The sequence below is a fragment of the Ursus maritimus genome, unplaced genomic scaffold (assembly GCF_017311325.1).
Source record: "Ursus maritimus isolate PB19 unplaced genomic scaffold, ASM1731132v1 scaffold_17, whole genome shotgun sequence".
Classification (NCBI taxonomy): Eukaryota; Metazoa; Chordata; class Mammalia; order Carnivora; family Ursidae; genus Ursus; species Ursus maritimus.
In genome coordinates, this window is record NW_024424119.1 from 46,591,137 (window position 1) to 46,597,329 (window position 6,193).

Genomic DNA, 6,193 nt, shown 5'->3' on the forward strand with positions numbered 1-6,193 from the left:
AAGTGTGGGCACAAGCTGGGACAACACACGTATACACAAAGGACAGGTGTGGTGCAGTGATGTAGACCATGGAATTGGGAGAGTCCTGGCTTCGAGTCTGGCTCTGCCTTGGGGCCTCTGTGGGATCTTGGGGGAACTGGTCTGTCCTACAGCCACGGTTCCTCATTTGTTCAATGGACTTATGAACACTACCCCATCTCATAGGTGGTTGCATAGATGGGGTTGAAATCAGATTATGAATGAAGATGAAAATAGCATCATGAAGGAGCAGATACTTTTGTAAAGGAAGAAGGGGTATGCAAAGTGAGGAGCTGTTAAAGCACCACACACTAGGAAATAGGAAACACCTCCAGCAAGGTAGAAAGCATCACCAGTGATCCTTTAGAGACGACTCTAACTTTGAATTGAGAAGAGAGTATAAATATCATGGGAAAGGTGGCACGTAGGCAGAATCTGGAAATAGGGAGGTGAGCCTTCCAGGTGGAGTGCATGGGTGTGTGCAGGAAGCCTGGACACAGCAGGCTGTATTTATGGGGCTGGACTTCGGGAGTGTGGAGGGGAGCAGTGGAAGAGGCAGTTGGAAGAGAAGGTGGGGCTGACTTTGGGGCTTAGCTCGGTTTGCAGCCCCCAGGCAAACCAGGGCCGCTGAGCAAGGTGACGAGCTAAGCTGTGCATCTTCGAGAGAGAGAGAGAGAGAGAGAGAGAGAGAGAGGGAGGTGGGAAGTGCGGTGGTCTGAATTTGCTTTGGGATCTGGCAGGAGTGGGTTGGAAGTGGGGACAAACAAGACAGAGACAATCCGATGGCTAAAAATAAATAAATAAACAAATAAATGGTTAAGGATATCAATGGGCAATTCACAAAAGAGGAAATCTAAATGGCCAAAAATATGAAAAGAAGTTCAGCCTCACTGGTCATGTGAGACATGCAAATGAAAAGAGCCATGCTACCCCGTTTCATATCCACCGGACAGGCAGAGTGAGAAGTCTGTCATCGTGGGGCGTGGGGTGGGCTGCTGAGCACGTGGCACGGTTGGAACCCTCATACCCCACCGATGGGGATGTAAGTGGCTACGGCTACATGGGACAAGTGTTGACAACCTCTAAGAAACAGTCCAAGGTGCCCATATAGGCTGTGCAGTGACCCTACTGCACTCACGCCACCTGTGATGCTGAAAACTTAGACCTTAACTGTCCATCCACAGCTGTCCAGACAGATAAATCGTGATCTCTTCATATAATGTAATGATATACGGGGTGTAAAAATAAACCAAGGCTGTAAACTTCAACCCAGATATTTTCTAGAAGAAATTTAAAAAAGCCAGCATCAAGCTGTGGAATAGGTACAGTGTGATATAAAAAAGTTTTTAAAAACATTCAAAACTGCCCTATATATATTTTTTTAGGGACACAGTCAGGTGCAAAGAGTGTTAAAATGTGTGCGGGAAATCAGACACTGAATTTACACTAGCGGTTATGTCTGGAAGGGAGGGTTAGGAATGAGATCAGAAAGAGACACACGGGATTTCATTCTATCTGTGGTGATTTATTTCTTAGGAAATTAAAAATATCTGAGGCAAAGACAGCAGAGATTTGACAGAACTGGGTGGTCAGCCCAGAGCTGTTCTCAGCACCCCTTCTCCTTCTCAAGCCTGAAACTTTTTCTGTACTTTCTGTATGTTTAAAATATTTGGAAATTTCATTTATTTGTTTTTAGTAATCTCTACAACCCGATATGGGGCTCACACTCAGGACCCCAAGATCATCGCACACTCTTCCGACTGAGCCAGCCAGGCACCCCTGAAATATTTGGTAATTTTAAAGACCTTGACGAGAGGTGGAGGAGGTCGGTAACAGCATTACCTGTCACGTATGCAGGGCCAGCACGGTTACCGCGTCCTGCCACTCAGTCTGTCACAGAGGCCTGCCAGCCCTTGGGGAGCTGGGCGAGGCAGATCCGATGGCAGGGGAGAGAATGGAGGCCAAGTGATTGTGATTTGTCCAGGGTCCTGCACAATGAGGAGGGAGGACCGGTCCCCCTCTCCTCAGCTCTGTCTCAGCACCTGCCTGTCACAGGAGACGACGAAAGACCAAAGAACCTCCAGAGGACGTCACTCTCCTTGCGGTAATTCATCCTTCTCCGTGCATACGCTGTCCCGGTTTCTTCTACCGATTAAGGACAACCTGGAAAATAGGGAAAAGCACCGGAAGAAGATAAAAGTCATTTGTGATTTTCACGGTCTTCTAAGCTTTACTAGGTAGTTCCTACACCATAAATTCACCTGCTTTCAAAGTACAGCACTAACTTATTTTGAGAGAACATAATTTAGTTTCGGAAATATTTTTCAAGTGCTCTGCAAAGAAGACGTGATTTTCACAAATATGAATAATTATCGCTGTAATACAATTTTGGGAAATAGCTATAGTGAAGTTACTTCTACCCTCGAAGCCAGGTGGCCAGCGAGATGGGTCTGTGTTTCATTGCCCGAATTTGGGGATCGGTGTATAATGTCCCTGGCACGGAGGTGCCGAGAGTTTTCAAATTATAGTAGAAAATATGATTGTTAACACCATTTAAGAGTGAAAAACAACAACGACAACGCCATTTGACAAGGTCAGACTGTGACCCATTGAAGCCCTTGTGGTCTTGGTCAGCTGCCAAGCCATAAACACCTTTACCTGTGGCTTTTGTGGGGAAATGAGAGAAGGCAAGGGTCTGCCCCCTCTTCCAGCCCAGGAGGGGAGAAAAAAGACATCGCTGAGATACAGATGATCCTACTAGCCCTCCCCCCAGGCTTGCTGCGGGACCCTAGGTGGGTCCCTCCCCTCCTCTGAAATGTAGTCTCGCCATCTGTTAAAGTCGTGCTTTATTCACATTCCACCTTCCGGAGACTTTAAGGGAAACGTGCTGTGGGCGGGTGCTGTGCAAGAAAGACGGGGTGACGGCAGAGGGAGATGTGCCATAGAGAGTAAGACACAGCCTCTGGCCTCAAGAAGTGTCTGGACCGGAGCTGGCCGGTGGGATCGGAAGGACAGAATCCACAGGTCATCGTCACAGTGCATTAAGAGAGGGGTCAGGACAAAGAGTGGTGGCCTGTAGCAAATACCAGGGGTCTCTGAGGCCCCTCTGGCACTGCGCTGGGTTTCACACGAGCTATTATTTCACTCATGAGGGGACAGTCAACTTGGCAGAGTGAGCCATGAACCCGCCAATCTGGCTCCAGAGCCTTTAACCTCCATGCCCTCTGAGCCCTATGAACATTGCTATTGGGTCTCTTGTAGGGGCTTGTGCAGTTTAAGACACCCTAGATACATTGCACAATATTTCATCTTACGATAATACTTTGTATATGAATAGCGCTTGGTAGTTTCCCCAGGGGACCCTCATCTCTCACTCCATCCCCAAAGCCCCTGTACCAGATGAGCAAGGCGGGGACCATGATTCCCCCGTTTTGCAGGTGATGAATCTGAGGTTGAGGTTAAGCGATGTGCCCAAGACCATGTAGCTAGAACAGGTTAGAAACCAGACTCAGGGGGCCGGGAGTCACAGCAACTGGAGAAGACCTTCCAAGTCAGGTGGCCCACTCCTCTTTTTAGCTGGGGAAACTGGTGCCTGGAGAGCAGGTAAGGCTTGCTCAAGGTCATCCAGGAAAAGTTTGTTCAAGGTCAAGTGGTAAATCTGATCAGCCATCCTGCGATCAAGGCTTCTGCCTCCTTGCCCAGAGATTTACGTCACGTTGCTTTTGTCGGATCTCCAGCACTCCTCTCGAGTTTCTCTGCTGCCAGAACTTGTTTAAAAACCCTTCTGGTTGAGTGTTCTGTGACATTCTCATGAATTTCAGAGGGAGTCTCTACCTGGGTGGGGGAAACATCTACGTGACCTTTCAGCTTGGAGAGCCTGGATTGGGCCACCAGAATTCTACAGCTATTTCAAGATAATCCTCACTCTTTTGCTGCCCTCAGAAAAAACTCTCAGGTCTGATCTCTGTCTTTGATCTGTCCTGCTCCCTGATCTTTGGGCCTAAAGTGGGGTGGTAGTTCCAAGAATCTCAGCTAGGACCACTCAGCTCTGCGTCTACGGCAGCTTCTTCCAAGATTACAATTCAAAGTCCCCTAGGCCTCCCGCCATGGAGGAGAGGAAACATCTGGGCCTGAGCCGCGTGGAGGCAGCCCAGCTTGTGTGGGAGACACCCTGGGTAGGAGGCTGTGAGCTCAAGAGCTCTTCATTCCAGAAGAGCTCAGATCATTAGTGTCTGGATATCACCTGTGAGGCTTGGACAGGCCCAGGGTATGCAGGGAAGGTTAGAAGAGAAGTTGAGAGGGGGTCCAGAGCAGTGGGCACTCGGGAAGGAGGAGCCTATGGGACTTATCAGGAGGCCCCCCCTGGGACGGCCCTTCTGTGATGGTTAATTTTAAGCATCCATTGGGCTGGGCTCTAGCTCGCTGGTATTTGATCCGACTCTGATTTAGGTGTGGCTTTGAAGGTATGCGGTCGATGTGGTTCGCATGTGCAGTAAGTTGATGGAAATGAAGATTACGCCTGGTAGTGTGGGTGGGCCTTATCTGATCAGTTAGAGGCCTGAAGAGCAAAATCTGGGGTTTCCCGGGGAAGAAGAAACGCTTTGTCAGGACAGTGACACCAACTTCTGCCCATTTCCAGCCTGCCAGCCTGGCCTGTGGACTCGAGACGTGGCAGTCCCACAACCCCGAGAGCCAATTTCTTAAAATAAAGATATCTCTAAATGAATGAATGAATGAATGAATCACATACACACACACACACACACACATAAACATATAAATGTTTACAGATTACTGATCAGGCCCTGACGGGCTCATCTCCTGAGCACCTGATGGTACACATGGAGGTCCCCCCCCATTCCTCAGTCTTTGGCACTCTGTCCGTCTGTCTGTATCCCCCAGCCCATCCCTCCTTCCGCAGGCCATCCCCCAGGGTTTACTTCAGCCTGCTTCTCCACACTCATGACTGTGAAAGGGCCAGAAGGACCCAGACAAGATCAAGCTTGGTGGCAGCTGGAAGCGGGNNNAAGAGCGGAGAGGCCTAGAACCGTGTGGTGAGGCCGAACGGGAGGTTATGTCTGGCTGTTCAGGGGACAGGCAGCGGCCTGGACAACTGGGTCTGTCTGCTGGGCTGTTTCTTTGGCGCTGGTAACCGAGGCTGTGTCAACATTTTCAGGGCATTTCCATTTCAAAAATGGTTTTCCTGGTAAGAATCTCCTAGGTCAGAGCCCACAGCAGCACACAAGGTGGCTATTTCCCACTAGCTCGGTAAACGGGATGAGGACCTATGACCTTGTCTCAGTCGGGATTCTTGGTTACAAGTCACCAGGACCATCTCTGGCCATCTTCAGCAAGGAGGGACTTGTGGGAAGACAGTGAGGGCTCCCAGAACAAACAAGAGGCTGGAGAACAGGCTTGAGCAAAGGGCAGAGCCAGGGGAGCCATGGGAACCCCAGCCAATGGAATGCTGCAGCCACAGTCAGATCCAGGGGCCTCTACTGAGAGGGAATTTCAGCTGCAAGGGTCCCCTCACCCCTCACTCTAGAGTCGGCTTAAGGAACAAGTACCTGATTGGCTGAGGTTGTATTTCACACATGCCGATTCTCTATCCAGGTAGGAGACGATGCTGGCTGGCGAAGAATTCGGCTTCACTGTGCTTTCATAGTAATGGTGGCCATGAGAAATGAATGCTGGTTTTTTTCCTTCCTTACAATGGAGAATTCCTCCAAAAAGGGAATCAGGGTTCTAGGTGGGAGTGCATACTGGACAGATTACAAGTAACAGTTAAACCTTTGGAGCTATTGTCTTACTTAAGCCAGGAGCAGATGGCGTTGCTAAAAAACCAGCAAGGTAGAGTGGACGGAACTTCGATGTGAACTTGGATGACCTAAGAGCAATTTCTACCACTGACCAGCATCATGATGCTGGGCCTGTCATCTAACCTCCGAGAGGCTCGGTTTCCTCCACTGAAAAATGGGAGAAGAGCAACACAGACAGCTCACAAAACTGCACGTGTAAACATTTTGTAAAATATTTTGAGCCCTGGAGGGTGGTGGGGATGGAGCAATCCGCCTGAGGCATCTTTCCATCTTGGTGCCCGGTTCACAACCTGGCACCTAGTAAATGCCCAGGAAGTGTTTGTTGAGCGAATGGATAAACATGCCGTCAAGTGATT